The sequence below is a fragment of the Solanum pennellii genome, chromosome 1, assembly GCF_001406875.1.
Source record: "Solanum pennellii chromosome 1, SPENNV200".
NCBI lineage: Eukaryota > Viridiplantae > Streptophyta > Magnoliopsida > Solanales > Solanaceae > Solanum > Solanum pennellii.
Genome location: NC_028637.1, coordinates 30272814 through 30281968, shown reverse-complemented (window position 1 = coordinate 30281968; position 9155 = coordinate 30272814). Strand labels below are relative to the sequence as shown.

The 9155-nt window shown below is 35.2% G+C and overlaps 1 pseudogene; it reads right to left on the bottom strand.

Moving 5' to 3' along the window:
• Positions 1 to 4145: 4145 nt before the first annotated feature.
• LOC107019484 lies at positions 4146 to 4783 on the bottom strand (annotated as a pseudogene).
• Positions 4784 to 9155: the final 4372 nt, after the last annotated feature.

Here is a 9155-nt window from a genome sequence, read left to right as displayed (position 1 = left end):
TGTTGACACCCAATTTTGACCCGCGCCGGTATAAATTAGTTTTCGAGCATCTTAAATTTCCAAACAAGTTAAAATAATTAGTTTTATAAATTTTAAGAAAATATATAAAGTTCGCGTTATTTTGAGTAATTTGTCATTTCTTATAACTTTAGATAATATATATATTTTACATAATTATGTATATAGTTGGTATATCTTATGATTATTCAAAAACCATCAAAATATACATTTAAATGTCCTATTAAACTAGCTTAATTTAAATTATAATTATACTTTTGAATCACTTTTTACGATTTAAATAATCATGTTACCAAATAAGTAAGCTCGTCAACAAATTTATACCAAATTCGTTTTTAATTCAATTGGCCATTATATTAAATTGGACTCTTTTTCCATTTAATTTGGAAGAGCCAAATTTGGGCCCCTCACCTTATTCCTAATTCCCAGGCCCACTACATTTCCCTCCTAATTACCAACCCATTTCCCTCCTTGATGTGCAAGACCACATGTGGGCCTCCTCTCCAAAATCCGGCGGCCCACTCCTTTTCTCTCCCAATTTCAGCTCAAGCTCCCAGCCCACTAACTTAATTCCTAACCCGCCCAACTCTTGACCCGTTCCCCGACCCAAACCTCTGACCCGACCCATCCCCCTCCTCTTTCCCTTTCCTTCGTCCCCAAATTCCCAGAACAGAGACGCAGAAAAAGCAAACGAAAAAAAACGCAGAGGAAACAGACACCCAAAAAGGGAAACGCGACCCCCACGCTCTCTCCCCCCTTCGCGTCTCTCCCCCCGCTCATATCCCTCACGCGACCTCTCCCTCTTCTCGTTCCCTTTCCCTCTCCAGCGCGTGGAGATATCAAGGCTGCAACGGAAACCTGCACTGCAGCTGTCTCGCGACTCTGCAGTGCGCAAGACGACGCGAGAGTGTCCTCCTTCGTCCTTGTTAGCTCCAGATGACTACACGTCGCCTCGCAAGTACCACGATTTCATCTCCACCATCCACTCCGCCTCAAACTCTCTTCCCGCTTGAATTGCTTTTTGGATAAGATTAGGGTTTTCAAATTTCAAAAATTCGAAATAGGCCTGAAATCCCGCCCTCGAACCGAAGCCCTAAACTCTCCTTCTATATAAACCCCCACCTCTCTTCAAAACGGGGGTTGGATTTTTGGTTGAAAATTTTAGGTTAGCGAGTTTAGGTTGGGAATTTTGGTTATAGATTTTGTCAAGAAAATTTCAAAAAGGCTGAATTGTGGTTAGATTTCGCGTGAATAGAAATCGTTAGTCGAAGTTCCTTGTTCTCTTCCTGTTGTTGTTGTGTGAACTGGAAAATTTTGGTTGGAGATTTTTGGGTTAGATTTTTGGGGTTGAAAACTTTTGGTAGATTTTCGGTTGGGATAAAGTCGAAATTTTTTTTTTGTGCAAAGAAGCTTTGGTTTTTTCTGTTTCTTGAAGAACAGAGGAGGAAATTTTCTGGGAAGAATCTTTTCGATTTGGCTGTTGTCGGTTTTGTTGGCTGTTGTTGTTTTTCGGCTGAAATCTCCCCTGTTAAAAAATACCAAAGATAATCGAGACTTTCGGACAAGAGGAAGTCATTCCATCAAGTGTTGAGGCGACGCTTCTTGTTCAAACGTGCGAAGTAGAGGTGTGGTTTCGAGTGTGAGGTCGCGCCTGCTGCTCGCGCCGTCCCTGTCGCTGCTCCTCAACAGGTAATCTTCTCCTTTGCCTTTTACTACTTCTCGTCTTCTTTCATCTCGAAATGGTCTCCTCTGTCGCTCATTGCTTTGCGAGTTGCTATTAATCCATATGCTGTCTTTCGTTTGTTCTGGATCGAATATGTTAAACCATTCGAATGTTGAGTATACATGGTTTGTTTGTTATAAATACAGAATGCTATATTTGTTGGGTCTAGCTCGAGTTCATGATATATCATGCGTCGTAGTTCTGTTCGTCACACTTGCTCGTTTGTGTTGCTAATTTGTTTATCACGTGTTCATCATGGCGTAGGTTGTTTACGTGTCAGTATTTAGTATCGTTTTGGCTGGCATTTGGTTTGTAACGCGAAGTTTATCGTTGTTTCTTGCTGTTTCTCTGAAGTTTCCGCTGTTAGCATTTGCTGTGAATTCGAGTCTATATGTTCCAGTTTGGGGGGTGTGGGATGTGAAATTTTGTATGGGCAGTGTCTGAAAGGTCTTCGGTAAACAGCTTGATTTCTCTATATGTCTATCATAAGTTGAAATGCTAGTCGATTTGATATAATAGTTTGACTACTTCGTATCTACTGATGGATATTTAAGTGTTAAGGGGAAAATGAGTTGTTGGAATTGCTTCCTTATTGTCTTCAAAAAATATTTTGATTGCTATTGATATGAAAAAAGGTCTTTACTGCCTACCCTAACTTCATCGATGTAGTTGTGTATGTTTAGCGAAATTACATAACCTTTTCTTGAGACTTTAGCATTTGATTATTATAAGTTGCCGGTTGCCTTCTTCCTGTTTGATTTTGATTTAAGTGCTTCAGAATACGCATGCTTACTGTGCTTCAAAGCTTATGAGGAATGTTTGAGGTCATTTGGATTTGTCATGCAAATGTGTTTATGTCATAGATCAACTAAGTACGGAATGAATAACTTAGTTGCTTACTTTCACTTATTGCTGTGTATTCTATATTTGCCATTTTGCCTTTTGCTTAGGTAGTTTGTCATGTGGTAAGTGGCGTGATTTGAATTATTAAGTTCTTTAGAATTTGTCTCCCTATATTAATCATCCTTGTCTTAAGTTAAATCATGTTGTCATTATTATTTGGGATGTTGTCTTGATTTACCTTGTATTTATTTCGGTTTCGATTATGCGATATACTAATCATTGTTTCCGTCTCTATGCATGTAACACCGTCCGAGTTTATTATTAAATTCTCGTCCTCTTTATTCCGAGAGAGCCATAAAGGCTCAAAAGTCTTTCATTCGAGTCAAGCCATGAGACAGACGGGCAAAATCCGGAATTTCGTGAAGATTGAAGAGAAATCCAAAAAATGGATTAGAAGACTTTCTTATTTTATATTTTGTATTTTGTTACTTTGTAATGGGCATAAGCCCTTATTGTCTTTTTTTTTACTTTTCTATTCATTTTTTGTATGTCTAGACTAGGACAGGTGCGAAAGAAAAAAAATGGGTCGAAAACCCCAAAAAAAAACGGGTGGGTCCAATATTCGGTCAAGGCGAACAGAACCGAAATTGGACCCAAAATCTCTCTCTCTCTCTCTCTCCTTTACTCTTTGTTTACGTGCTTTTGCTTGAATGTCGTTAGTCTAGGATTAGAAACTCCAAACCCCCGTCAACGCCTTTTACTTTATCGAACTTAAAACGTAAAATTGAACTTTAAAGCGATAGGTGTTTAAACTTGAAGTTTGCTTAGAGTTAAGATTTAAAAAGTTTAACTTTAACAAGAATCTTAAAATAATAATATTTTGCAAGTTTGTTCAAATTTAAGAAATCTAACTTAAAAAAAAAAAATAAAAAAAAAATTGCAAAGTCTAAAAAATAGTCAAATTGTTAATCGCCGGAAAACCGTATTAAGCGGAGCGTCTTAGGTGCCTTCAAAACCTTCCTAAGACGCTAATAAGAATCCCGAACCCTTAAAAACATTTTCAAAACAAATTTTTCTGTTTAAGTTGTTTTGGAAATAAGTTTTCTTGATTTTTCTTAAAAAATTAAGTGGCGACTCCTAAAAAGTCGAAAATACTTTTAAAATAAAACAAACTCCTTTCGAAATCATATTTTTCGATAAAACAGAAATGGCGACTCTGCTGGGGAGTTTGGAGGATTCTAACCTTAGGATTAACATATTTGATTATTTGTGATTAATTGTTTAAGTGTTTAAATTCTTTAGATTTTCTAACTGTTGCATGCATAGCATACATTCTTCCGTCAAACGACACTTATTTCATTGTTACTAAAGGACGATTATGCGGGTTCGCAGTCGTTCGTTAACCAAAAATCTTCTCGGGGCACCCTGACGAGTGTAGTTGACTACTTGATAGTCAACGATCGTTAATTGTCCCAGCCCAAGNATATATATATATATATATATATATATATATATATATATATATATATATATATATATATATACACATACATATATCTATCTATCTCTTCAGAGGAATTCTTGAAGAGATGTTCACGGAGTCCTGGTTGAGATCTCTTAATCGGGTCAAGTTCTTAAGGAGATGTTCAAAATTGTGAGACCCAATTCTAAGCCTATATGAATCAATAGTCGTGATACGAAGAACATATAATTTGGAATGGTGAGAAATTTCAGCTGGGATTAGAGCTGTAAAACTTGAAAGCGACAAATCAAGATGCGTCAAGCTAGAAAACTCACCAAATTTAGGTGAAATGAGTGATCCAGTGAAATCATTCTAAGACAAATCAAGATTTTGAGATTGGGGAGCTGAAAGAGGCTACTATTGGAATAAAATTTGCCTTGAAGTTGGATGCAACGGAGATCAAGCTCAATAACTTGTCCTGTCTTCTCGTCACAATGAACTCCATCTCATGAACAACAATCTGTGCTCTAGTTCAATGAAAGAACTCTTTGATATGATTGAATCGATAGGTGCATTATGTCGTCACAAGCATAAGTAGGTATCACGGTAAACATGCTCTTAAATTGTAGAAGAGAAGGAGCTTGATCTTTGGGGCACAAATAAGGTGAGTATGAGGAGAAAGCAAGTGGACATTGAAAGGTATATAATATAAGATATAAAAGTTTTAAATAACCCATTTCTGCACTAAAAATGATCAAAACTAATTAGTTGGTAGAGAACAAATCAAGAATCTATTTGGTTTGTGTGTCTATTCAACAATTTTGATGAGGTATATATAGCATAAATTAAGCAAAGAAAACTTTACTATTGGTTACTCAATTATGTTCAATTAATTGAACTTGTGAATCACATATGTCCATTCAATTTGTCACACAAGTGAATGCTGAAAACTATCAATGGTTCACATTCGTAAGTCAAAGCACAAAGTCCCACCACTTGTATGTAACACATTACACATGCATTTTGTGTGCTTCCTTGTTATAGACTAATAAAGATCCTTGTTTCTGAACTTAAAGTTGAATGTTCCATGCTTAACATAAAAGGTCCATAACAAGTTTCCTTTTATTTAAGTAGAGTTGACTTTTTTAAGTTGTTGAAGGTGATTAACAAAAATTTTCAACTCTTTACGTATTCAAGATCTTAAAGTTTAGAATCAATCTATTCTAGCATGTAAAATTACATATCTCACAATTATTGGCATATTTTTACACTTCCCTTTGAACTTCCTACAACTGTACTCGAAACAATATGATAATTGTTATATGTAAAGAAGAATCTTTCACTTACTCGTTTTACTGGTTCTAGAAAGATCCCGATCGACTACCTCATTTTGTCTGATACCTTATTATAGACAACCATGTCACCGAAAATATCTTTTTTTTCTCTCTTAACAATCCTCCGCACACAGCACACAACTTTATTTCCCTTTATATTTAAAAAAAACAAATCAGATAATAATCCAAGAGTAGGACCACCACACAACTTGATAGAAACATAACAAAAGTGCCAACTCTTAGGACAATCAAGAATATGTGGTTTGCTAATAACTTTATATCTTAGGAATAGGACAGTCACTTTGCTAATGTATTTAGGTTAGACTTGAAATCTACTCTGAATACAGCGCCTTACATAGTGCGCCAGCTCCAGCCAATTTTCCACGAGAATCGACTTGCTGATGGAAGACCGTGCAGGAGTCCATACATGGAATGATCGCATCTTCATAGATTTCATACCACTGATTTATCAACTCCAACTAAGTTCAACATTTTTTCTATAATTTTCCTGGAAATTATAGGTGAGTGTGAGATTGTTGTTCTTGTCTTCTCAGAGAGTAGAACGAAAGAAACACGTTGTTGTAGTCCTAAAAGTTTAGTGATGGAAGGAAGGATATCCAGGATGGAATATATCGTTTGAGTCAAGTACTTCGATAACAATATGAGAAAATGTAGATTAAATTATCTGATCATTCATATTCAAAGGTTGTGACAGAACTTTTCTTACCCTTAATTGATTTCGAGTATAAGCTCAACAATGAGTCTATTCCCTAGAATTTTTTGTGGCAGAACTTAATCTTTTACCTGGTTCTAATTGGTCAAAACAGTCCTCCCAATGGATATAAGATTATTCTAACACACCTTTTAACACTAATAATAAGCCATTTTTCGTCCATTCAGTTTGTTACACAGAAAATTAATAGTTCCAAGTATGAAGGCAATTTGTAAATTTTCTAAGTAGATTTAGATATCTACTTGTTTTACTCTTCAAGACTTTTGAGATTGAATAATTGAAAAGGATACTATTGAAATGCAAAAATAGAAGATTATCATTCTCAGACCATAAGGCTTTGTTGGATACTAGATTTTCTGAGTTGTGGACCAAAAGATTCCCATTTCGGAGATCTTCGTTTTGGTTCCCTTAGCAATCCTGCCCCCACCCCCTACATAACATTCCCTTTCTACCAAAAAACAAAAAAGAAGAAGAAAATTTCTACTTTGCTTTCTCTCCACCTCAAGATACACATGTTTAATTATTTTACCTTGTGTTTGTTACCAATGTAAATATCAAGTTTAATTCAAATGTATATTAAAATAGTAAAAGTTATGAAGGTCACTTTTTTAAATTTTCGAAGTAAATTCACATTCTTTTACTTTTCAACATTGCATTTTGTCTGATACCTTATTAAAGAAAAAAATGTCAAAAAAAATATCTTTGTTCCGACTCTCTTAAAAAGTATTACTTGGTGTATAACTTTATATCTTAATTAGTAATAGGACAGTCACTTGGCTAATGCACTCAGATTAGACTCGAAACTACCCTGAATACAGCGCCTTACATAGCGCACCAACTCCTGCCAATTTTTTCCACGAGAATTGACCTACTGATGGAAGACATTGCAGGCGTCCAGACATGGTATGTTCTTCATAGATTCAATACCACTGGAACATATAGGTGAGTGGGACTGCTGTTCTTGTCTCCTTGGAGAGTAGAACAGAAGAAACACGTCGTTATAGTCCTCAAAGTTCAGTGATGGAAGACACGGGGCTATCCAGGATGGCATATATCTTCCAATTCATGTAGTTTGATGACTTTATGATCAACTGTAGATTTTGTTAGGAATTGATTGAATGATCTGAGGATTAAAATTCTGTCCAATTTATGTTTATATGCCATAGGAAATAGTTTACAAATAATAAGTCTGAATGTATTTTCTACGTACTATACGAGTAGTAGAATGGTTTATGTTTAGCAATAAGTCGACAAAAAGATTAGAACGTTGGTCTAATACCATGGCTCTATTCTCTATTATATTCATAGATGAGCTAATTGTACGTCTTTCTTTGAATTTGGGGGACAAAAGGGTGAATCTTGTTTCTTTGATGTTTTTTGATAAACGACCATCATGAGTCTGTAAAAAAAATATTTCCAAACTCTAACTACATATCTTTATGTTTCTGAAGTTAAATTCGAGTATTCTATATTTTTGTTATGATGTTATGTAAAAGAGTTGAGTGAAATACTATGTTTTTAGTGGTGGCACATATCGTTTGATTAAATGATCTAAAGATTAAAGTTTATGTCCGGTTTCTGGTTATCAGTTGAATTTATAACTACATACAGTGGCGTAGCCACATAGTGGTAAGGGTGTCCAATTTTACACCCTTCGTCGGAAAAACAATACCATATATATAAGTAAAATGATATACGAAATAATTAAATAACATATTTTGGACACCCTTTGTTGGGTATGTAGCAAGAATTTATGGGAAATAGAGGGAAGGAGAGGAATTTGAAAAGTTTAGCACTTGAAAGGTTGGGAACTTGAAAAGTCCTCTAATGCTTTAATGAAAAAGGCAATAGTCCCTCATCGGTAATGGAAATGAAAATAGGAGAGTTCAAATAAATAAACACTCCTTTTAATTGTTAAAAGGGTTGGAAAGAGGGACCCCCCTCGCGCCGTCGTCGTCGTCGCTCGCTTCGGGTTTGGATTTGGATTTGGCTTTGGCTTTGGCTTTGGCTTTGGCTTTGGCAAATGATCGATCGAGAGATAACTTTTTGGACAAATTTATTTTAATTATTTATTTAATTAATTAAATGGCCAAAAATAATTTTCAATTAATTAGTTGATAATAGAAGTTAACTTCAACATTTTAGTTAACCCGACCCGACTCGGATCCGCGCGTGTGACCCGTTTTAAATTCCGTTATATTTAAAAATTCCCGCCATGACTGTTCTGAACTGAAAGAGTTGCAACTTTCAGGAACAGTCAATACCATTTGAAAGTTTGCAACCTTTCATTAATGGTCGTGTCAGCAACCTTTCAGAATACATTCTTCTTGCCTATAAATACCATTCAGTCTTCAGAATATTTCCCTACGAATTTTCTGATCTTCCTTCTTCTTAAAAACACATATTTCTTCGTGTACTTTCCTTCTATGGATTGATTCGCTGACAGTAGAGTTTTTGGTATCTATACTCTACTGATTAAGATCATTTTACCCTTGGAGGTTATATTCCAAATCAAACCTCGGATACTAGAGGGGAATAATTTCCTTAAGGGGACACTATGAATTCAGTGGACTTGATTTTCTTCCTAAATTATCAATAAGAGTATTCCAGATTCTGGTAAGTTTTACAGATTCAATTATTTTTTACAAATAAATTTCTGTTCATCTTATTTACTGGTTCTAAAAATCTCAGTTACTTCGTGTTTCTGAATGATTTATTACAACCAGTAATTTCTGATTTTCACAACACAGATTGACAACACCCTTAACATAACAAGTTGACATTTCTAGACACCCTCTGTTAAATTTCTGGCTCCATCACTTGTATACGTATTATAGACAAATGGAAAAAAAATTGATTGAGTCTCAAAGGAAGAAAAGTCGTGTCTTTATTAATAGGATTACAAAAATTTTATGAAACATCACAAACTGTGAAAAATAAAGGTTTTTATCTATACATCTTCAGCAACTCTGTTGACTTAAACCCATTTTCCAAAAATAAAGAGTTAAAGTTAAGACCTATAAGTATGAAGGAGATCGAAAT